General features: G+C 48.6%; 1 protein-coding gene and 1 long non-coding RNA gene across 7 annotated transcripts in view; both read left to right on the top strand.

The window, feature by feature from the left end:
- The first annotated feature begins 98 nt into the window (after positions 1–98).
- LOC114067980 lies at positions 99–6,119 on the top strand. The gene is made up of 2 exons (XR_003573499.1): positions 99–925; positions 5,944–6,119. It is a non-coding gene; the product is annotated as an uncharacterized LOC114067980 (long non-coding RNA).
- A 461-nt stretch (positions 6,120–6,580) lies between these two features.
- The window catches only part of PAK6 (p21 (RAC1) activated kinase 6), a 36,988-nt gene continuing 19,033 nt past the window's right edge, over positions 6,581–24,535 (top strand). Inside the window, exons 1-5 of one of the 6 annotated variants that reach the window (XM_027903726.1) lie at positions 6,581–7,278; positions 7,692–7,914; positions 17,541–17,851; positions 18,237–18,358; positions 18,968–19,027. The gene's annotated coding sequence lies outside the window, so the exon portion shown is untranslated. Of the gene's footprint in view, positions 7,279–7,691; positions 7,915–17,540; positions 17,852–18,159; positions 18,359–18,967; positions 19,028–22,626; positions 23,354–23,540; positions 23,959–24,535 lie in introns of those variants that run through there. The other 5 variants (XM_027903727.1, XM_027903728.1, XM_027903732.1 and 2 more) reach the window with 5 other exon arrangements.

The following is a 24,535-nucleotide window of genomic DNA, read 5'->3' as shown; positions in this document are numbered from 1 at the left end:
CAGAATTTACAGGATCCAAACCCAAGGCACTATGTACTTTAAATGTAGAGAAACTCCTGAGAATTGGGATTTACTTCCTCGCAGCTTCTGCCAGCACATGACTGCATCCCCAGGACTTTTATCTCCCTGGAAAGCCAAACTGGCTGGGTACTTCCATTTTGTTCAGTTGCCCGGCTGTGGTTCTGTTGATTCTCCTGTTTGTGTTGTCTCCAAACTCTGCTCTGGAGCTTAATTCTGTTTTTCTTCCATGTCTACAAGCCACCTTGTTTCCTATTTTTTCTGCATATTCCAGCACTACTCCTCTTGCTTTGGCCTGTGTTCTTTTTCCTCTCCCAGCTTCCTAATGCCTTTTTTATATGTTCTTGTAATCCAGGAATGGGACCTTAAATGCTCTGATAGACCAGCTTTAATATCTAATGTAAACTGCTGCAGAAAAATTTATTTTGGTCCATGAATGCCTTAAATAATGCTTCATGTAGTACAAGTCATTGATAAGTCATGTGCTGAGCAAGCAGATAAATAATGATTTATCTCCAGCCAGACTTTAGAGCCAAGATCATTGGTAGAGCAACTAGGAGTGCAATGCGTAGCTAAGTTCTGCTAGCTCTAAAAAAATTGCATGTTTGTTCTTCAGTTGAAATTTATTTTCTTTTGCTGATCCTCTAACTTTTGCCTTTTAGACAAAATCTGGGGGTCTCACTTGTTCCTGTTTGAGTTTATCCCGTGCAGCACAGGTCTGAAAACCAGGTAGCTTAGGAAGAGAACGTTGCTAACAAAGTACCGCTCAGACTTCTTGGGCAAGACTTGTTTGCAGCCAGTACAGAACAACTTCACCATGTCTAATTCAGACAGGAAGCTTTTGAGAACAGCCTGAACACACAGATAAGAGCTCTCAGCACAAGTTCAGCAAAGGTCTTTAAAATCTGTAAGTGAACCTGTTTGTTGTTTATAAGGAGATCTATTTCTGCTGCAATCCTCCACTATGACTTTGATGCTGCCTTGGCACCTGTTTTCTTTCTGAACAAATGTGTACTAAATCCTTCTCTGTGTAATAAGCCTGCCCCTGATCAGTCACTCTTCATGTGTGTCCCGCACAAAACTGCCCCCAAGTACTGCAAAGCAAACACAGCAGTGGCATTATAACCTGGCCACAATAAACACACACAAATAGCAGAGGAAGGAGCAGGGATAACAAAGAGCAGTCACCTCTTGTGCTGGCTGTTCCAAGTTCTACTGCAGTGAAACTCCACCTGTCCCACACAGGTAAGGCTCTGCTCCCCCAGCCCACAAACTCATTGCACCAACATGTACCTGGAGGGCAGGGAGGTCTTCTTTTGACCTCCCTGTTGTATGTTCAAATAACTCTGCCTCCAACCTGCAAAGCTTTTCCTAAGCATCACTTCTGAGTCACTGTGTAACAGAGATGCTCTCACAGGCTGGAGCTGTCACAGACTCATCACTAAACAGGAGATTGCCCACAAGTTATTTGCAGATGAACGTTGTCTTAGCAGTGTCCAAGGAAAAGAGGCACCGACAGACCCTGGGATGACAGGAAGGGCCACAAGGGGTGTCTGGCAGGGTGAAATGTGTGAAGGGTGTAAAAGTCCTAGTCAGGTTATCACAAAACAGTATGGTGATGGGATCTGAGCTCTTGAGAGTTTTATTACACTGTTAAATAAATAAAAGTGCACCAAGGAATGTAAACCCAAGGAAGTAATGGATCATGGTTGTTCCAGGTTGTTTGAGAATAAAACTTGACCAGAGATACAACAGTGATGTCTGGAAGATCTCTGCAGACTTGAACTGCTTTGATTCAGAAGCAGTGACAGAATCAAGCTGTTAATGTCCACTCTGTTGTGTTAAGTGGAAATAATGGCAGGAAGTCACTAAGCCCCAAAAATATGCTACCTATAAAAATGGAGGCTGATCAAATGTGGCTGGAGCTGTGGGTGGGGCAAACCCCACTGGTGTGAGCCATTGTCTGCCCTTAAGCTCTTGCAGCTGGGATTGCAGAATTGGCTCCCCTGTCTCCAGGGCTCCTGGAGATCAGTGCCCACACACAGGTGCTCCTGGCGACCCCTGAGTGTCAGGGAGTGCAACCACCAATGGTGGGGCAGAACCTAACAGCTTTCCAAGGTACACCTGCACGTGGTTAAATATACTGTGAGCCCACACCCACTTTATCCCTGAAGAGATCGTTGTAAGGAAGCCCAAGGAAGCCTGAGGAGCACTCATCATCTGCTGGTCTCAAAAGGTATGTGATTTTTAGATGTAAAATCCTAAATCTGAGGTAATTGATAAAATGCCTCAGGTGTATTTTGTGCAGTTATCTGAGACTTTTCCAGCCTGGGGCCTGTGTTACACAGATTAGGAGGTGTAAGCTTGGGCTTGTGCTAGCAGGTAACACTTGGCTTTTTGTTCTTCCAGAATGAACTGGAAGGGGTAGGAAACTCAGCAGGGCTACCACGATCTCTTGTGGTCATGCAGGGAGAAAACTAGAAGGGCCAAAGCCCAACTAAAACTTACCCTGGGTACTGCTGTAAAAGCATAAAACCAACAGGACAAACAACAAAAGGAGGGCTAAGAAGAATCTATAAAGGGTGTTGGGGCACCCCCAGGAAGAAGTGGTTGAGTCACTATTTCTGGAAGGATTTAAAGTTTATCTAGAGGTGGCACTTGGGGATGTGGTTTGGCGGTGGCCTTGGCAGTGCTGGTTGGGCTCTTAGTGGTCTTTTCCAGCCTTAGTGATTCTGTTATTCAAAGTAGACAAATCATCCCACCTGCATGTGTATCAGCAAGTAATTCTAAACTTTTCCTCTGCGCTGCTGCTGATTTCCCACTTAATAAATATTCCAAATGACCTGGGGCTGAAGTGCAGCTCCTGAGGTGCTGTGCTCCAGGCTGTGCCCCGTGATTTCCCCAGAGGAAATCTGCTGTGTACAGAAGATGAGAGTCCTTATTCCAAGAGAGTTATTTGGCTGTGGGCTGCAGAACTGCCGGCTGGAGCCTCTGCTTTAGCCTGGGGCTATGGGCACTGCATTTACATTAACTGTGCTTACACAGACTGCCCTTAGAGCTGGGTAAAGGAACACTTCACCAGCTTCATTCTCTTGGTTCTCACTGTTTTACACTCACTGCCCCTCTGCTTGCTTAATTCAGCAGAATGCCAGGGTTGGAAACTTAGAAATACAGAGGTTTCTTTTCCATAACATTTTAAAATATTAAACAACATGTGGATATTGAGGTCACTAAGTAAGACTGGGGAAATATGTTGGTTCCTTTTGTTCGTTCTAGAAATGGTTGTTCCCTACTCTCCTTTTGCAGTAATTACCATCCAGACCTATTTAATTATTGATCCTGTGGCTCCAGCTGGTGTGGCAGTGTGATTTACAAAGCAGGAGCAGCAGCTGAGTGACAAAAAGGCAAATGTTAGTGTTCAGTTCTGGGCCTGAGCTGCTGGTTGTTTTCCCAGTGCTTTGGATTCTCTTCAGTTTTCAGGATCTCAAGCTGTGAGGTTCCTTGAAGCTAAACTAGTCATGTACTTCAGTGTAGTGTGGTACTCTGTAATTATTCACCCAGGAATCCTTTTGTAGGGAAAAAAAGTTGGAATAGTGTAAAACAGTGGTGAATGGGGCTTGTTGGTGTGTTTCCTTAGTATCCAGTCAAATGGCACTGGGTCATCAGTAACAGCACAGAGTTGTTCTGCTCCATCTGCAGCTGCTCCTGAAGAGCCAGCCTGGGTTGGTGCTTCATCTGGGTGTGAACTGAGCTGGCTGCAACTTGTCCTGTCCTGAGCCTGTTCCCTTGGTGCCAGCCCAGTCCTGCTGATGCCCTTTGACAAGACAATGGCAGGGGCCACCCCTTGTTTCAGTGGCACATCCCCTGCTCCTGCTGTTTGTAGGGGAACTAGGGACAACTTTACTGGAGCCACAGTCTTTTATCTTAGAAACTGGCTTACATCCTGTCTAAAAGCAGCAGGTCTTTATCAAGATGTAGAACAAGTGTCAGCTGGGAGAGTCCTGACTAGCCTGAACCAGAAACCTTGCTCTCAGCTGTGAAGGCAGTCTCTGATTTGCTGAACGTGGACAATGTGTAACAGGATGCATCCTGTTTGGATGCAATTAGAAAAATTATTCTTCCTCCTTATGTCCTGGAAAAGCATGTTTTTCACTTTGGATTTGGACAACAATGGAAAACTCTCTATGATCCTTTTCTCAGCTCTTTGAACAGATAATTCCCACACAGCTGAACATGGAAGACACTTCACTGCATCCCTGAGCATTCCTTTCTGCTCTACATGTGCTCCATGCACCAAGTCCAACATGGTGTTTGCCTTCCTATCAGCTGAGCTGATGAGGTTTTTATCCAAGTCAGCAGTACATGTCCACCCATCAAGATTATTCTCAATTACAAGCTTAAGTTTCTGTGGGCTTTCACTGTATGGCACGTTCTTCACTGTCTTAAACTTCATTGTGTTTCCACGGTGATCTTTCCTGATGTGTCCCCAGCCTTTCCTCCAGGATGCTCAGCAGTGTGGGTGGAGTGGGAAAGGCAGAACAGCTGCTGTGTGAGGAGGAACACTGGTGCATTGGATGATGGAAAAGAGTTAGTTTGTCTAATAAGTACACACTGGGCCTCTTGAAATGGGAGACAGCAAGTTAGGAAATGCTGTTTGGGTAGTTGGCCTGGTTGAGGAGAGATGAGAGCCCTGCTTCTCGTGACTGTTCTGCCATGTCATTACAGTAGAAGCCAACCTGTTGGGTGCTGAGCTGTGGATGCTCTGGCAGAGCCCTTGTAATGCTTTTGTAGTTTTGTTCAACTTGTCTTACTGAGACAAAGAGAGTTCCAGACTGAGGACACACCTTCTGCCCACTGCTCCTGGCTCTGCATGGGAGACTGGACAGATCATGGAAGTTTGGGGTTTGGTCATGTATAAAACTGCTATTATACTTTTATGTATGTTTTCTTAGCTACATATGTGTATCAATAAATTTTTCTCTTCTGTGGAGGGGAAATGGCTCATAAAACCAAGGTAACACTACACTAAGTTGCTACTTTTCCTCACTTGCAGTTCTCCTCTCTTCTGTGTTTTGCAGTTTTCCTGAGTGCTAAGTGTTTCCTTCCCCGATGGTTGTGTTGATGTGCAGTGGCACCCCCACAGCCAAGGCAGCCAGTCCCAGGAGCTGCACTCTGCCCCTCCACATGTGCTGTGATCCCAGCAGTTAGTGCAGAGCTCCCACAAGTGTATCTCAGTGATGCTGCAGTTTTTTGGGGGTAGAAGTTTTGCTCTCAAAAGCAGTGAGGAGCTGGAAAGCTGAATCCAGCTCTTCTGAATGAAGTCCCAAAGCTGGCAGCATTCAGTAGTTTCAGAAAATTAATTTCTGAGACTTGTTGACAGAAACATCAGGAATGGATCTGCTGCCTTTGTCTCCACCCACCCCAGCCAAGAGTGGGGGGAGAGAAGCAGCTCTTTATAAATAGCTCCATTTCTGTTGTATTTGTAAATTCGGTGCTTTTTGTGTCAGTGACATCACCCTCTTCTCCATGGCAACCCCCTCCGCTGGCAAAACTGCAGGGCACTGCCAGAGGAACTCAAACCAGCACATGAACAGGTTGAATCGAGATGATTTAATTGAGAAATAGTGCAGGGGCAACAGGAGGGGATGGGAAACAGCAGCAAGGGGGTTACTGCCAGCTCTGCTGCTGCAGAGAACTGTACCCTGTCATGGCTGTTCCCAAAACTCTGCCCCATCTCCTCTCTGTGCATGTCCCTGTGGGGAGGAGGTGGGTGGAAGGCAGGCAGGCATCTTATTCCCCATCTCCCATGTGTCTGGAGAGCAGCACTACAGGTGACTAAGCAGGAGGAGCATGGCTGACTCACTCCTGAGTTATTTTCTCACTCCTGTTCTCTTCCCCCTCCCATCTTTTCTGTTTGTTTTTTAGCTTTCACCCGACAGTTTGTATTTTTCCCCAGGCCCTGATGTGAAAGAATTAGCAGCAGGCCTCCTTGTTACCTAATGTTCACAAAAATGTGCTTGTGGTTATCCACGGGGGAAATGGAAGCCAACTCTAAAAGAGAGAAAAAAGAATTCTCTCGGATAAAACACCCTCATCTTAAACAAGAAAAAAGCATCTCCTTGCTGAATGTTGTTCAGGAAGTACTGAAGTAACTGACATGCCAGAAAGCTGTAAATAACTGGCTTCTTTATCAAGATACGGGTGGAAAATACCTTACTGCCTCACTGGCTGCCCTGCTGGTCTTGACTTGATTTCTGAAGCAGCTGCAGTGGGGGAAGCCATTGCCCTTGCTGCCTTGATTCCAGCATTGGGTTCTGCTGCCTTGCACTTGGGGCTGAGGAGCAGGAACAGAGTGGTTCCAGCTGCTTCAATCAGCCTAATAAATCTGTCCTCACTGACATCCCTATGAAGTCTGAAGCCTTAGCACAGTTCCCCTTCCTTCTGCAGGGTGTCAGGAGATCTGGTGCTGAAATTTAGCCTTGCAGAGGTATCAACCTTGTATTAGAGTTGGTGTTCTTGTGACACATGCTGGTCTTGTGTGACTTGCCCAGCGCTCCCAGAGAGGGGCATGGCAACACTCCCCACACTGGGAAGGAGCTCTTGGATGGGGTAGCACTGCACCTGCCACTCGTGGCCTGCTGTTTGTAGGGCCCAGGAGCCTTGAACCACAGACTCTCTGAGCATGAGGTTGTTCCTGCAGCTCCCCCCCCCCATGGCAGGGTGAAGCCAAGGCTGGGATTTCCAGGCTTGGTTGAGGGGGGAAACGCACGGAGTCTTTATCACCGGAATCTCGATGAGTATGTTGCCCTTGCCTTTTGTGCAAAATGCCGCTCGAGGCACTGTGCCATCCTCTCTGCTGAGCTCACAGCATCACCCACGACAAGAAAGGTCCCAGAAAACATTGACTCACTGCGTGCCAGCATCCTGCCAGGGGATGTGTCTGCAGTGAGATCTCCTCAGCTGGAGGGAGGCTTTCATGGCACTGCTCACTGTGAGGCTGTTCTGCCTTCCCTGTGCTGCTGCCACCACCAGGGCTGGGGGCACCGGGGGCACTGCCAGTGCCGGGCAGGCTGGAGCTGCAGCGGGGGCTTTGCATGTGCAGGAGCAGCTTTCGGGAGAAGCTTTCAGATGAAATTGCTGAGGATTTGTGCCTGAAGCAAGGGATGTTTCCCGTGTTTAAGACAAGCAGCAACCTGCAGTTAGAAGGAAGAAGGGGCTGAATTCACTCCAGAAGTATTTCTCCAGGATCTTCTTTTCAAGGTAAGCTTACTCCTGTGGGAGGTAGATGGGGCAACAGGGTCCAGCGTTCTGAACTCTAAAACTAAGGTGATTTCTACATTTTTGTTACCTTCCCAAGCTGGAGAACTGAGAAAAATGTCTCTGTCACTCCCTTTCTAGGCTGAAAATTTAAATCAGTCAGTAAGTACTCATTTTCTGAGGTCTAAGAAAGGGGTGAGGGAGAATGTTTTTAACATTGCCTTGTGCCTGCCTATGTTCTCGTGGTGAATATATGCCTGACTGTGCCTCTAAACCATATATTTAAATAGCAGAATAATGGGTGTTGTACAACAGCAGGTGAATGAAAGTGAAATTTAGTAAATAGACATTAGCTTATGGCTTATTACTTTCAGTTAGTGGTTTAAAACATTTATAGATTATTTGTTGTCCTATAGGAGGCAAAATGATGGTTCCTGCCTTGGGAACTTGAACTGGAGGGTTTTTAATTGGCAGGGTTTCAAGAAACGTTGGTGAAAGCCAGAGAAAGGAGATAGGAAAGGTTTTCTAAGCATCTATTTGAATGACACCTGAACAACCAGTTTATTGCTGTTGAAAACTATTTGTGGAGAGACCAGAGGAGAGGTCCTTGTCCCAGCTGCAGGAAAAACCTTATTTAAGGTAGGAAAAAAATACCTTGAAACATACAGAGATGGCTCTGAAAAATACTTGGTAACATCTATAAAATACGTGGTGTATCTCCTCCTGCCCAGTATAAACCATAACCTGAAACTCCTCCTAGCTGGGAACCCTCCAGACTGAGAGTTGTGTGCTTAGGTTGTGGGGGATAAATTCTGGTCCTTGATGAAAGTCCAGCAGAGGTGCCGGAGCCTTGGAGGAATGCACTTGCTGAGCCTGGAAGTGCGAGGCAGAGTGTCCACATGTTCCCTTTGCACACTAATGGATCTGATGCTTGGATGCAGTTCTATTTTGCTCGTGGAAAAGGAATAGTATGTGTGCCCATAAAAACTAATCCACCTTCTGTTTTGGGAAGTAACTGTAGTCTGTAAACTCTTGGAAAAAGCCTTGTCGAGTCTGTGAGGAGTGAAATGAAAATGCTCTGGCTGCTGCCTCTCCCTTTCCTCAGGCTGGGGGGGACTGGAGCAGTGCCTGAAGGGAGATGTGTGCTCTGGAGGGCTGAGGCTGCCTGGGAAGGGCACCTGTGCCGTGTGGAGCCGAGGGCCGTGCCAGGAGGGGCTGTGCCCACAGCCATTGCGGAACCTGGGGCTGGCTCCGCTGCCGGTGCTGGGGCAGCCAACGCGCTTGGAGGCTGTGCTGTGCTTGGATTCCACCCAGTGGAAATAGCTGAGGCTGCTCCTGCCAACTTCCCAGGCAGGAGTCATCAGTTCTGCCTCTGTCACTTGGGGAGCATGAATGAATGACTCTTGAAACATTAATGTAGAGCAGCTTCCAAGAATGCTGTGTGCTGAAATCTGGAATACACCGGGATCTGATTCGTGATCCAAGGCCAGCAAAGGCTTTGAAGAAGTGTTTACCCAGTGAGTGGACACGCTGCACTTCAAACTGCCCAAGGAAACCACAACATCAGAGGGCAGGGGAAGTGTGAGCAAAGCCCCAGAGGAGCACAGGAACCCGAGAGGGACAGTAGGAGCAACATACCATGGGCACTGCAGCAAGGGGATCTGGGGGGCTATGGGAGATGCTGTTGCTCTTGGCAGTGTCACTTGACATCATTTTAGATTGGAATTCTGCATAACCAGTGTTCAGCGCCAAATCTTGCATGGGATGGCTCTTTACATGGGTAAAACCTTGTGTTTTGGCTGATAGGATTTCAAGGGAGAGGGGGGCTTTCTGCAGCTCCAGAGAGGGATCAACAGAAGGAAACAAGTGATGCTGCTGAATAATGCAAAGTAGAGCAAGCTAGATAAAGGTGATCCTAATTGAGGAGGAGAGTTGGTATTTAATTAAAACTACTCCTAAAACCCAGGCTCTTAGCAGTAAAATAAATAATAGCAGGACATGAGTAATTCCTCTTGGGGGAATGTCAGAGACAAAATTACCCTAATGTAATAATGAGGGGCCTGTGTGCAATTGCTCAGAGGAATAGGAACAGGCTAGAAGGATTTTTCACTGCTAAGAAGTTCAAATGTGGTTCAAGTCAAAAGGGACTGAAGCCTGTTACAGCACAAGCTGCTTGGGGCTCTTGGGCCGCCTCCGAAGGCTGGGCTGGCTGAGCTCCTGAGCTGGACTTGGCCATCCCAGCACAGAGCTGAGGTCAAGCTCCTTCTCTGCTGTAGCAAGTGATGACAAGTTCAATGTGGCACTTGCAGTCCTGCTGCTCAGTCAGGGTGTTCACAGTGAATTAAAAATAGGTACTTCAGGCCAGACTTGGAACAACTGAGCCATGTGTCATGCATGTGGAGGCAAGAAAGGACATTAAACCATCTTGCTCTTCCTTATTTCCCTCCCACTCCTCATTTCTAGTTGTGAAATCATCTCAGAGCTCTGTCTGCATTCCTCAAGCTGTGATGCCCGTTTTGATGAGGTGGTTAAATAGCATAAACTTATTAACCACTCCTGACTAATAGCCAGTGACATAACAGCATTTCTTCTCCACAACTGGCTTGCATAATGCTGCATTTCAGTTTAGGTTGCCTTTCCATGTCATGCTCTCATTTCTGTGATGTCCATCTGTTTACCAGACATGGTTTTGGTGGTGATGGTGGGAAATAGTCCCCGAATGCAAAAAGAACAAGCCCCACAGGTGAGGCCAGATGGGGCTTGGAGCAGCCTGGTCCTGAGCAGTGAGTGCAGTCCCAGCTGAGGCCCTGCAGCAGCATCCCCTGCCAGGGCCCATGTCCTGCTGCTCTGGTGTGGCGAGGTGAAACACCACGTGAGGGAAAGATGGCTTAGTTGTTAAAATGAAACGTGTAATTTTAAACTAGATAGCAAATGTACCCAGCAGCTTCAGACAGTGACTGTGAACGGATCATGTCAACTTGATGTCTCTGAGCTTGATCGGTTTTCCCCAGAGAACGGGTTCAGTTGGGCTGTCTGTGGTGTCAGGGCTACCTCAGTGATGCCCTTCTGGCCTTCTGACTCTCCTTTCTGCCACATATTCTAGATACCTTTTTTCCCCCAAAATGTGTCAGCCTTGGAGTTTTCTTTCAAATCTGTGACTTCTCAAGGCACAGCAGGAGCTGAGGGTCTTCACAGCAGAGCTGGAGAGCTGGGCTTATTAGATGGGGAAAAGAGGTATGAAAGTTTTTCCTTAATCTGAACCAGAGGAGTTAATTTGTGTGGTGGCCAGGAGGCTCTGCACAGATCTTAAAATAACCAAGAACAGGATAATTTGGCTTAAAAAACCATCTGGGTCTTGATTCAGTGCTCATTAAAATTCATAGTAGCCTTATGACTGGCTTGTGGAAGAATTAAGCAGGGTGTTACACTTCATAATGAGTACTTTGGGCCCTGGCCAAGAGAGTACATCACTGCCTATAACAATGCTAGAAATTAACTTCTTTCCTGTAACGTACAGCTCAGAATCAGGATCTTGGGAGCACTGATGGAAGTCAGGGAAAAAGCTCTGCTTTCAAGGGATTTTGGATTGCACCCCCAGAACAGCTGTTAGGGCTGACTCTGGGAAGAAGTCTCTGGGGAGTGGCCTCTGAGCTGTTCCTGCTGCAGCAGGCTGTCCACTCTGGGCACTCTCACAGGAAATCTGCAGCAATCAGAGCTTGGAGTGTGCAGGGAGAAGGGGGCAATCAGACTGCAAACCCAGCTGCTGCTCTGCAATATATGGGGCATAAAATGAGACGTGCTGTTTACTTCATTGGAAACCTCAGTGTAATAACCAATGTCACGTGTGGTTCAGGTCTTGTAGCACCTCATCAGCTGTAAGATGCTCCTGTCTGTGACTGCTACTGAAGGAACCCCCTGATTTCTGACCCCTTCTTACAAATAGAGGCTGGTGTTAATAGGCAAGAAAACACCAGTTGTGCCGCTCACTCCCAAACCGGGTGTTTGCCAAGCTCTTTGGGCTCTTGTGTTCTCTTCCAAGTTGTAAATGTGTTCTCCCAGAGCACGTCCCAACAGCGGCTGAGTGACGAGAGCTGAGCCAGGCACTTCCTTAGGGAACAGAGCCTTGTATTGCTGCGGCATCTAAAGGCACCTTTTTGAAAGGGCTCTTGGAACTCAGGGTCACCTCAGTTGTCTGGCTACTCCTGACTGGTGGTCTGGGATCACCGTCAGTGGGATGTGACTGTACCTTCAACAAATGGCAGTCCCAGTCCAAAAAAGGAAATGAAGGAATTTTCCAGATAACTACTCAAGTATTTCTGTAGAAAATCTTTGGGCACAACTCTACCCCAGGCTTTCAGTTTTCATCAAAGTTCTGAAGACCTAAGTAAGAAAATGCTTATTCTGAGCATTAACAAGAATTTGTTTTCAAAGGTCACATGTGCAAATGAACTAAGTTAATACTTCCTGTAAGGTATTTTTTTCTGAATTCATTTACTTGTAAAATTTATTTGGCACTTCAGAGAGCACATGAGCAAGAAATGTGTTTTTGAATTAGTAATTTGAGGAATGATGAAGTAGATGATGAACTGAAGTTTTTCCGATATTTTTACAATGCCATCTTCGGAATCTCTAAATGTGCAGAATGGGAAACATTACATTTTATTTACAGCTTAAATGACTATGTCTTATGTCGCTCCTTTCTTCTGGAATTATTATAATTCAGAATGTGGAGATTTCCTTTAATGTTTATATAGCTATAAATAGATATGTCTCAGCAGATTATTTTCTGGTGTCACGTGGAAGAGGATTCCAGTTGAGTTGTTCCACCATGGTTCCCCTCTGCCAGCAGGGCCCAGGCTCATTCCCAAGGAAGGATGTTTGCCCTGCCAGGAGCCAGCAGGTCCATGTGCTCAGGAGGGCTGTGGCTGCGCCCAGTGTGGGGTGCCTGTCCTCTGGAACAGGCACTGCCTGACTTGAGTGCCTGTTTCAGCTCCTTGGTGTGGGATCTGTTAGACTGGGATTGAGGCTGGTATAAATTCCAGCCCGAATGAAGGCTGGAGGAGATTGCTGAAGATAAAGAAAATAAGAGGCTTCTGTAACCACTGTCAGGAAAGACCAAAAATCACTCTTATGGGAGGTAGAAATGAACTTTTCCTCTCTCCTCTGTTGCAGCAGTTAGAGCACCAGACAAGGTTGTCACAGCTACCATTTTTCTATATTATATCAATAAATCTTTAAGTGGGGATTATAACCATTTAATCCTTTCCAACCCCTCCAGAGCACTCACAGCTTGTGGAGCCAAGGGAAACCGAGGGTACAATATTGGGACATGCTGCTTTCAGTGGCAGAACAAGAAGGTCCAGTTCCTGCATGGCAGGTTTGTGGCTGCTGAACTGTAGGCCAGGCTGCTGAGAAAAACAGAGCTTGAAAATAAATAATAGTAATAATAATAACATATTCCCCCCCGGTTTAACCCTTTACCCATCTCCTTCCCAGTGAGAGGAAAGCAAATGCTTGGTCCAGCCTCAGCAGCTGGAGCGGGTTGAAGTAACTTTTGAGCACTCATCCACTGGAAGGGGGTTGAGATGCACTTTTGGATACCCATCCCCATGGCAAGAGTCAACCCTTCCCTTCTTCTCTTCCTCAGATTCTATTCCAATAGCTGCCCTGCCCCTACCAGCCTTCCCCCCAGATAAGATCCCATACCCCACTGTAGGGCAAAGGCCCCTCCTGCCCCCGCTGTCCAGGGGGGCTGCTGCAGGCAGGGCATGTGACACCCGTTCCCTGCCACGGCATTAGCAGTGCAGCTTCCTGATTTTCCTGAGGTGGGCTGAATGCCTTCAGCTGCCTAAGGCTGAGTTGTTCCCTGCCTCCACGAGCAAGTGGGATGGGAAACCTGTGCTGCATGGAGCCACGTGCCTGGATTTTGACAAGCATAAGTTCCAACCCTCCAATTATTCTAAGCTCTTGAGAGTTGGGTTTGAACGTACCCAGAGGTAGAGGGTAATAACAGCACAGGGTGTTAGACTCGTGCTGCCGTTATTTTGTCCACTAGGAATTGCTGGATTCTGGTTAATTCTGGAGCGATAGCTGACTGACCTAGTTACTGGGGACAGAGGCTGGGTCTGTGCTCCTCTGCTGCCAGCCCAGGATTTCAATCTGCATTTCTATAGCATCCTCAAGGATCGCAGCTTGCTTGGAAAAACAACAGATTAAGCCGCCTCTGTTGTGGGGGAGTTGAGCATTGTCACAGTCATTTTACCAGCGTGCAGAATGACTTTCCCAAGGTGACCTGGGAATCTGTAGGCAACGCTGGCTTTCTGCTGGGCTGCTGCCATTGCAGGACTGATCGTCCTGACTTCTGTGGGAAGCAGCCGATGCACCTTTTGTAGAGGGTGGCACAGGCTTGTCTGGTGGAGCATGACGTTAATTCTGTTATAACCAAATGAGTGTGTGCAGTTTTTGCAAGTAAAAGATCTGGAAGAAGTGTGAGGTGGCTGTGATCCAAGCTGTATTGATTTTATCTGCAGGGAATGTCTACCAAGCCACAGGAATTTAACCGGTAGCAAAATAGCCTGTGCTGTGTTCAGGTGATCTTCTTGAGCTTTAGCTTCAACTTCTCACCAGAGTGGGAGTTGAAATTTTTTAAGTCTGCTGTTTTCTTACTCTTTTAAGCTTAACCTGCTTTCCTTAGTTAATGGAGAGGTTGGTCAGGCATTGGAAGGGGCTGGAGGTGTGGAGTCCCCAGCCCTGGAGGTGTGCAAGGAACGACTGGACATGGCACTCAGTGCTCTGGGCTGGGTGACAAGGTGATGCTGGGTCAAAGGTTGGACACCATGATCTTGGAGGTCTTCTCCAACCTTGAGGATTCTGTGATTCTTGCCGCTAGTGTTCTCAGTTTGGCAGAATTTCTGTGCTGGCTGTGCTTTGTTCCACCATTGGATTTGCCTGGCTCAGGAGAACTGGCTGTAGCCCAAGGAGAGCCTGAAGCAGCCAAAATTTCCTTTTTCCATGTGACCCAGGCTGGTTGTGCTTGGAATGTGCATATGGTGAAGAGGGACTCCAAACTCCCCACTGCCCTGGCAGATTTGAGTGCACTCTGGCTAAACCAACTTCCAGCTCTTCAGCTCCGACGCATTTGTGTTTTGTTTGGAACTGGAAAAAAATGCCACCTGGTTTAGACTGTAAACCTTGGAGAGTTTGCAAGCACACGGGGTGCGCTCGTGTGGTGGGAGTGCTGGAAGGGCCTAGTCCTGCTGGGATCTCTGGACACTCCCTGGACGAGGGCAGGAATGCAGAGTGAGCAGGAGGATAACCCCAGGCTGGGCCATGCAGGCAGCTCTCCTGGCACCTCCTGCCCCCTTCTGAACGAGAGCCTCGGGGGGAGGTGGCTGAGCTGCAAGATCTCAGTTAAAGCGAAACTGCCTCTGGATTGCTCCCTCCTTATCTCCAGCCCTGGCTAATGTCATGTGGTGATTATGAGACTCCCAGACTTGATTCCTATCTCCAGCTCCCTCCCACCACTTGGTGCTGATGTGTGAATTTGCAACGCAGCTCTTCTCCTAGTGACCCCTCTGGCCCCATCCTTGGTGTATTTTGTTCACTTTCCTGACCAGCTTACTCTGGATTTGCAGGGCCATGAAAGAGAGGAGGGAAGGAGCTCTTTGTGGAAGAGCATTTGTGCCTCCTGTCGAATCCCTGAGCTCGGTGGAGCGCAGCTGGAAGGTCTGGCTCTGTGGGTGGAATTGCTGTAGTTCTTATTGGGACTTCCTGAATGTATCAGATCTCCTGTTCCTTGGTGTTAGGCTTCTCCTGGAAGCTTTGTTGAATAAAAATAATTTTTCCTTAGCAATTTTGCCATTCCCACAGGCTCCAGACAGAAAGAGATGGTACATGGTAGAGTTGGCCTGGGTGTTTCTGACTTTTTACTTTTGAAGTTTAGAAGTGCCTAGTCTTGCCTTTTGGAGTAGGAAAACATTGAATAGTGTTTTTTTTTCCTCACCAAAGTGTGTTCTGTAGAGATGGAGAGGGATTCAATGGAACCTGTTGCAGCAGTGCAGGACGTGAGGTCCTGGAGCTCTCCCGGCGCAGTGACGTGACTGGGCAGGGTGAGGAGCCAGCTGAGATCAGCACTTGGGATCTGAAACTGGCTTTGCTTTGTGTCTGGGGAGGGGACAGGGAGCACGGAAGGGCCTTTGCTGGCAGATAAATGAGGCAGGCTGCAATGCAAGCCTTTAGTCAGAGTAGCCTGCAGCACAAGTGCTGCCAGGCCTGGAGGACCAGCACAGAGCAGCTGGAGGAGGAGTGGAGTGTGGAGGCCTGTGTTTATAGACATGGACCTGTGTAATTATTTACATTGTCTTGTGCAATTCTCTAGGTAAGAAGGGAGCAGTGGGCAGGCAAGGAGCAGTGAAATGTGTAATAAAGGAACGGTTGCTAAAGGGGAAAATTAGAGGTGTGTCGCTTTTACTGGGAAACTTTTCTTCAAAGTGGGACTACTGGGACCAGAGTTGTGAATAGAAAGACTGGTGAGTGTCCTAATTTTTCATTAAGACTGTAGGTAGCAGAGGTTCACACCGACTCAGGGCTGCCTTGGTTTCATCTAAGCTTGTGTCTTGGTAAGTAAAATCAGGCTCTTCCATTTATAAAGAACTTCTCTTGTTCTAGAGGACTGTCTCAGCACATAACCCAGGAAATAGAATCCTCATGCAAATCTGGAACCAACTCCAAGCCTGGGTGACTCCTTGTAGACTGGAAATGCCATTTGTGGCGTTCCCAACGCCCTGGTGCTGGGGATGACTCCTCTGTGCCTGGCACAGCAGCAAAGCCCTGGTGCACAGATGACAGGGACAGTTTGCACTCCCTATGGTGTTCCCTCCACACCTCCCAGGATCACCTCAGCTTCCTCCCCTCTGATCCTCTGCCGTGGAGTTCCTTCCAGCCTTTTGGGAAAGAATGCTGTCCCCTCGGGGCGGGGGGGGGGGGACACACATTCTTTACTATTCTTTACTATTAACATGAACTTTCATTTTTTTATTACATCTGGGTACAGGGCCTGCCCTGGAGGAAAGACAAGCTAATCCCCAGACAGAAAGGAACCTGGCGAAGTATTTCCTGTATCCTAGGGAGGGAGCAGGCAGGAAACCCGGGTCTGTGTGGCAGGCTGTGGCAGGCAGGGACCTGCAGTGGAACAGCCAAGTGGTGACTGCACGCTCAGGAAGGAGCCTTCCACAGCTTAGCTGGCAGGTCTGCAAATGAGGATTAGGAACCTCAGACCATCAGCTCCACTGCCAGGATTTCCTTTAGGTTCTCTCTATGAACCCCTGGTCTTTACTCCATTGTAGTCCCCTAGAGCTGGTGAATCCTCTGTGACCCTGGTTGTTGTACGAACATTCTGCAGCCTTTTGAGGTGGGATGAGGAGGTAGGAAGGGAAATGGGAATGAGGAAACAAGGCTAAAAGGTCACTGGGCTGGCCCATCTCTGCTGGACAAAAAAAAAAAAAAAAGCCCAAACCAACCCCCTAAAAAGTCATGGGGGTGGATTTTTATCGCTTTTATCTGGGGTCTTTGGACATAAAAGCACCTGAGGGTTAAACCAGGATTGTTAGTGGTTTGGAGAGGCCAAGAATCCTCTTGATTTGCAGTGGAGCAAAAGCAGCTGATGGGATTGCTTGACAGGAACTCTTGACCTCTCCTGAGCTGTAATCCCCAAAGCGTCCTCTGCCTCTTTCACCTGCGCGTCCCACGCTGCTGGTGGTGGAGCTGGTGTCCTGCTGGGCACGAGTCATTCAGGAGAGTATTTCCAGCAGTCAGGAAACCCAGAGGCACGGCACAGGCAGCACAGCGGGATGGGAGGGCGATCCCAGACTCCAGAGCCGGCAGCACTGACTCACTCACGGTAGGACAGGGCAAAAGGAAAAGCACCAGGTCATGTGCTGCTCATCTGCAATGCAAATCAATGGGGTGAATTCTTCTCCAACCAGCCATAGAGCCAGCAATCCGAGCTTTCCTGCCGGGAACGGCAAGGGATTGGTGGCAGGTCCTGAAACACAGGGCGAGATGGCGAGTTCTTTAGGAGCTGTAGCAGCTCCCGGCCCCGAGGCTGTGGAGCCGAGAGGGAAGAGCCGAGGAGCGGAGCTTTAATAACTCACAGTGGAGTGGGGCGGAGGGGATGGGAAAGGATCTCCCAAAGGTTCTTGCCAAAGACCCAGCACACCTCGGTGCCCAGGTGTGACTCTGAGCTCGTTCTCTCTCATCCCCTCTAGGGACCAAGAAAGAAGACAGTGAGGAGAAGGTGAGATGGTCCCAGGAGGCTCTGCTTTCGGCATATGTCGTTTTCTGAGGCTTCTCTGTGCCGAGTGCTTCTGTGTCCCATCTGCTACCACACCCTGAAATCAAACTCGGCAGCTTAGGTGCACCAGGCACTGTACAAACATGTCAGACTTGCCTCCACCCCTTTTTCTACTCCCGCTTTCTCCTGCCGTCTTTCTCTCTCAAGTTTATCGGCGTGTGAGTGGATTCCGGTGGCGGAGCATTCCCACCTCACCTCTGGGCACAGAGCAATGAGGAGTCAGGGGTAAGTGCCCTCCCGCAGATTTGGGGATGGACGTTGACTTGCTTGCTTGCTTTAAAGCCATAACAGCCATCCTAATGGCCGCTGTTGCGTGGGATTTGTGCCCTGTGTTTACAGAGGACTGGGTTTGTCAGTTTGAACTAATGTCTCCACTCCCCAGTGGCTCTGCTGCCTTGGCTTAACCCCTTCCCTTCGGAGCTGAGCCGTGCCAAGGATCGGTGTAACGATCCCACCACGTGTGTCGGCAGTGCCAGCCTAGGGCCAAGGGAGAGCAGAATAGTTCGAGGGGTCATACAGTTTTTTCTCTCAAGGGATGGTTCTGGATGGGAAGAAAAACTGGGAACTGGATTCCTTCGGGAAGGAGTTTACTTCATCTTTGCTCTTACAGCCCAGCAACACTGTCCTCCAATCGGCTTTGCTGCATGACAGTGAGAGAGTTTGCCTCCAGACCCTTCTTACTCCTCTGCCTTGGAATTGTCCACCACCAGCATTGTTGCAGCAGGATTGCCAGTAAGATCTCGTGGTTTTGGCTTCCTGGCGTCTTTGAAGTGGGACAAGGTGTGGGGCTGTGGTGTTGGGGTCCAGTGATTCACCCGACTGACACTCAAGTGGATGGGGTGTGCAGCAGGGAAAATGCCTTGCTGAATTTGAGAAGGGTGATGCTCTTAGAACCTTGGGATGAAGAAGGGGTTAAGAATTGCACTGGATGATGCTCGAGAGAGCAGACAGCATGTCAGGAACACGCAGCTCGTTGCCTTTACGGGAGACAGAGCAACGTCTGCTGTGAAGTCTGTGGTATCTGCGAGGACCCTCAGTGTACCTTACAGAGAGGTCCAGTTAAACCCTCCTGTGTGCACTGCCAACCTCGGGCTGCTGTGCTGGCCAGGATCCTTTCTGCACTCCTGCTGAAACCACGCTGTAGTACTCGTGTGGGGCTGGGTGTGAGTGTTTTGGCTGGCTGGAAGCTGGGTAATCTCCTCCTATTAAAATTGCAATCTACGATTCTATTGGGCATTTGTACTTAATTGTTTTTGTCAGGTGGTAACCAACTGTACAGCCGAGTATTTGCAGTGACAGAAACCAGTCCTGTCCATTAATCTCTGCTTTCTTCTTTGCCAGGACATTAGTGCTTTAATGTATTTGGGGACAGAGCACTGAAAAACAGAAGAGAAACTTGTGGTGAGTGCAAGCTCTTGGGTGAGGCTGGGGGATGTATGTAGAGCAAGAGACATTTGCTGAGTCTTCCTCTGCATTTCTGAGTCCTGTGCTTGGGTAAAACCAGAGTCAGCCCTTACACAGCTGCTGGGGAAGGGAACTGCTGCCTGACTCTCCCTCCAGCCCTGTCCCATTGGAAAGTCTCATTCCTGGAGTGTGAGGAAGCTGGTTATTGATGCTGATATTCCGTGCTGCCTTGGTATGTACGTGGTGTGTGCTGTGGGAGCAATGTTTTTTGTACTCAGTAGCAAAGCTGACCAAACACTGGCCAAGCAGATAGCTGGCTGGATTAGTAACTGTGCTCCCAGATGGAAAGCCTGCTCCTACACAGGTTTTTTTCTGTCTAGATGGGTGTGAGCGTGGATGTACCTGGGGAGGACACTCCGAGTCCTGCTGCTTGCAAAAGTGAGAAACATAACTCTTGTTTGGTCACAAAATGGTTTTCTTTCCCAAGGAGAATGAAATTAATTAAGGAGAATTCCTTAAAAGTTTGGCTGTCCTGCCTCCAATGAAGAAAAAAGAGCTCTTTTTAACCTACTTCCTTAATGTGCTTAGGGAAATTCACAGGGAGAGAAAAGAGCTAAATGCTTGTGCAAATTGCTTTAAAGAAAACTGGTTAAAACAGCTTGGACTAGCTTAGCCCAACTGCAAGTGAAAGCTCAGCCGGGCTCTGAGCTCTGTATTACACAGACTGTGCTGTTGGGGAGTGAGCAGGGGATGGTGCTCAAGTTCCATCCCGTGGGGAGCAGCACAGGAGTCTTGTACCTGGGCAGGACGTGTGTGTGGTACCGACCCAGCCCCTGCCCCAGTCCCCTGCCTTTGAGTTTTGACAGCACAGATTCACTGTAGTGGAGGACACTTGGATGTTTTTAGGGAATTTCTCAATATGGTTTAAAGTTGCAGGATTACCCTGTAGCTTGAGGACTAATGCACTGAGATGGGGTCATTACTGACAGTACTGTTGGTTCTGAGATTGATCTTCCATTTGGCTGCAAAAGAGAGCAAGGAGGATGGAGGGTGCACAAAGACTGAAAGCTGAACTCTATTTCCCTCAGAAATATCTCAGGAAATTACATTTTCCCCAGGGCTGAGCCATTTAACTGGTAGTGTTAGTAAATGGATTATTTTGTAATTAATTGATGAACAGAGTATAGCTGCAGCCAATACCAGTTATTTGTGTTGTGTTCCGAGGGCACCTCAGGTTCTAACCTGGTTTTTACTGAGGCTATGTGAGCACTCATACTCGTGGCAGGTCTGCCCTTTGCAAACAGAGCAGGAGAACCGATATTCCCTGGGAGAAGACTTGTCTGTAACGATTTGTTTCCATCTCGGTGTTGGCAGCAGCGAGCAGGAAGGCACTGAGAGTCAGCCAGGTTGAGGGGTTCAAGCCAGTCTGTCTCCTCTGTGTTTTGGGGCACACTGTGTGGGCTGCAGTTTTCCCATAGTTATGCTGTGGGGATAACACAGGCAAACTGCCTTGCAGGCTGCTGACAGCAATTGAACATATTTGTATCTCACTTTGGGAGAACATGATGAGCATAAACAGGGACTAAGATGGTTTGATGATGTTGGTTGGGATGAAATTTAACTCTTGCATCTCTATATTGGGTGACTGGGACATGGCTGGGGTGTCTCTGCCAGGCCCTGGCTGTGCTGCTGGAGTGAGCATTGTGAGCCAGGACTGAGCACAGTGCCCCTGCCAGGGCAGGGCTGCCTGGGAGAACTCAGCCCTGCTCGGTGTATGACTGTCCCTGCACACAGTAAGATGTGAGCCGTGCCCACGGGCAGCACAGGGCTGCAGTTCCTGCCGTCACCCCTCGTGCCAGGGGCAGCTGGCTCTGCGTGGGTGCGGGCCCGGCGCTGGGCTGGAGCCGCGGTGCCAGGGCCGTGGCGTGGCGTGTTCCCAGGCACAGCCAGCGCCTTGGCTCCTTCCCCTGCCATGTGACCCCGCCTGCCAGATGTGGCCCCTGCGCTTGTCCCAGTGTAACCTCTTGTCTGGCAGAGATGCTGTCGCTCTTCATGCGGATTTCTGGAGACAGAACCTTAAATGTTCTTACTCTAATCTTGGTAGTATTTTTATGCTGATTTTGAATGGATCTGTCACACGAGACAGTGGAAACTGAAGCCCTGAATCCTTCAAGCCCTTTCTTGAAGCTCTTTGGTGTTTTGCATGAACAGCAGAATATAACCACTCGTTTTTAACCCTGATGCATCCTCTGTGGCAAAATAATGTCATTAAATGGCTGTGGAACAAAGCAGCTGCTCTTGGGACAGGGATCAGTGAGGTGTGCAGGTGTGAGGCACTGCGTGGTTTGGTACAGTCAGAGCAGGACACAGCTCACATTAAGTGGGGAAAAAGGGTCATAGTTGGTGTCATAGCTTTGGGCTCAGCCCAGTGACCTGCAGCACACAGCTTTGGGCTCAGCCCAGGGACCTGCAACACGTGTCCTGCTGGCTCTGGGTGGACACGAGTTGCCACTTCCTGTGGTGCTGCAGTGGGGTTTGGTGGCTGTACCCTCTCACACACCAAACCCAGGGGGAAAGGCTGCTCTTACAGTGAAGGCCCTGGACTGCAGCTGAGATTTGGGTGTGGTTTCTGTCTGTGCTGCTGGGCTCTGTCACAGTGTCTGGACCTACATGCTGGTGTGAAGATCAAACCTGTGGTCAGAGTGTGTCTTGGCTGCCGCTGGGGCTGTGCACCTGTGTTTTCTGTGTAGCCAGGGTGTGTTGGGCCTGGGTCTGGCCTTGACAGAAAGTTAAAAAGTGGCCAGGAGACATACCTGGGAGCTCTTTCAGATTTGCTGTTCTAGACATAGCTGGGAAGAAACAAGGCTAGTAATTTTTTTTCTGTCTCGTCTGCAAATGAGGATAATAATTCCTTTTCCTCACCTTTGGTCTGTTTAGATGAAACTTCTGGAGGGTGGGGCCTGACTTCAGAGACTGACTGGCCCGATGGAACAGTGACTTCAGCTGGGATTCCTAGGGGCCTGTAAATAGGGGAAAACTTCATTGTTGTCAAGGGAAAGCCCATTAGCGACTGGGACATGCCAGCACTGGTTTTGCAGAGTTCAAGAGGTCTTTTCTTTGCAAATGCTTTGATAGGTCCCAGAATGAATTTGGTGTAGTATAGCTAAAACACACATATGTCACCCAGCAGCGTCCAAAACAAGCTGAGCAAACAGGCATTCACTGGCTTTTAGGTTCTACCCTAATTTATGAGCAAGGAAATGGAGCAGGGGAGGAAGAGGCAGCACTGCAGCCTTCAGACCCTGCTCAGTGGAGGTATGGCAAAAAATCTCCAACAGTTGAGTTGTTCTTCTCATTTGGCAGGAATAAACCCACCAATGTAACCAATATGTCTCTCCCTAAGCTTATTTCTAATGTAATATTAATCTGTGCTCTCATGTGTGTGTTTGGGCAGGATTTAGAGCATTACATCAGTTTGCTGTGCTGCTGCTTCGCTCTGACACGCAGCTTTGCCATGGGGGGCTGGGGAGGGAGAGGAGTGCAAGGAAAGGACTTGGAACGGGGGAAGGGATGCACAGCAAGTAAATAGCCACTCTCCCTTAGGAGGAAAAAAGTGCCTCAACCAGTATTTCTAAAACTAGAATTGCAGCCAACTGAGAAAGGTGTCGTGGTGTCAGAGCTGTGCTCTCAGATCCCATTTCAGATTTTGGACCATTTTGCTTTCCACTGACCCTTGTTGCCACTCCTTGCTGAGTGAAGTCACATTTGGGTTTGTGAGCTCCTCAGGGACCTAACCTGTCATGTCTGCAAACTGCTGTGAATGTTGATGGCCTGTTATAAATAAAAAGGATGTGGAAAAGCTCAGGAAGGCAACCAGGAGGATTGTAGGTCTGGGCTGCGCTCCCTGTGTGCACCCTCCCACCCCCTCGGTGTGAACACACGTGTGTGCATGTGCCACGCGTGGCTGATGGCCTGGTTAACCTGGAGCCATTCCCAGGGCAGCACATGCCACTGACCTGCGGAGCAGAGCAGGGAAATGGGCTTTTCCTTTTCATTGGCGGGTTCTCTGCGATCTTCATCTTCCCACTGCAAACTCCATCTGCATATTGCAGTTCCTCCGGTCCTGTAGGAAGAGTTCTCCTCCTCTGCCTCTCCTCTCGGAGCTGGCCAGAGCAGTTTGGCGGATGAGCTGCGGGAGGACTTGGAAATGATGGGACTGGCGTTGCTGAGCCCGGGGCCGGAGCGTTCCCTCCGGTCCGGGCGGGAGGAACGTAGGGAGCCGTGTCCAGACCCGCGGTAGCGGCGCGAGGAGCCGAGCAGTGAGTTCGGTGCTGCAGCGGGGAGGGAAGGGAAGGGAAGGCTTATTTGGATCGGGGAGCTGCCCGAGTGAGGCTGAACGAGCTCCGCGCTCTGCTATCATCAAGTGCCTGTGCGAGGGAGAGCCTGCATCCTGAGAGCATGGGGGCTGGCCGGGAGCAAGGGGAGGCAGGTCGGGTGAAGTGCCAGTGCCTGCTGCTGCCTTTGTCTGGGCGTTGGAAGGAGCCATTTCTCATAACATTCAGCTACTTGTTTTTATCAGTGGGGTTGGTTCGTTTCTGTGCCCTGCTCTTCGGCTTGCCTGGCTCCCACCCATTCCTTTCCTTCCCAACTCTCATTCCCTCTCCATCCTTAATCTTCCCACCCCTTCCTCTCATCTGAGCCTGACCCTTCTCTCTTCTTGCCCCTCCTTCCCAGCCGATCCCTCCCCCCTGCTCTGGATCCGCTGGCTGTGGGATTTTTTTCCCGTGCTCACTGGCAGATGTGACAGCTTTGGGAACTGTATCATCCAGGAACAGCTATATCTGGAGTTGAAAAACCTAACGTGGTTTCCCAGGCAGCAGGAATGGATCGCTGAGAGAATTTCAATCTCCGACTGCTTTTGTCTTGTGGTAGTGACTTTTATTATTTATGTTTGTGACATTTCTTACAGTACAGTTGTCAGCACTGAATGAAAGACTAAAGTCTAGTAGATTATTATAAAATCAGTGTCACAGTATTTGTGTTGTTATATTAAAGGGATGCTGTCTACGTTTAAATACAGGTTTGGCTTGATTTACAAAATCTTATATGCATAAAATGTTCTTATGAATTTCTTACTGACTGAAAAAAGGCCTGTTTTTATGTATTTTATTTAAACATTCTTTAGCTGGGTATTGGAAATAAAAATAAATAGCTCTTGCATGAAAACCACAAAGTGAAAGGAGGCTGGTTAAATACAGAGCTCCTCAATGAAATGCAAAACCTACCCAGATTATTACAATCCATATTTCAAATAACTATTTTTAGTGTATGGATTTCATTTGCTCTTAATGCAGTTTACCTTTAAACCACCTGTCTGATCTCTTTCTAATCAGATGTAAAGCAAATGCCACTGGGTGCCCAGGGGTGTGTTGTGTGTGGAGCTGATTACATTGTGTTGTTTTTGAGATGTCTATTAGAAGCCAATAAGGTACTCGCAGGCCATGT

The sequence above is a fragment of the Empidonax traillii genome, unplaced genomic scaffold, assembly GCF_003031625.1.
Source record: "Empidonax traillii isolate 1590-97213 ecotype Southwest subspecies unplaced genomic scaffold, ASM303162v1 scaffold992:size1346157, whole genome shotgun sequence".
NCBI lineage: Eukaryota > Metazoa > Chordata > Aves > Passeriformes > Tyrannidae > Empidonax > Empidonax traillii.
This window is presented reverse-complemented; position numbering and strand designations above follow the sequence as displayed.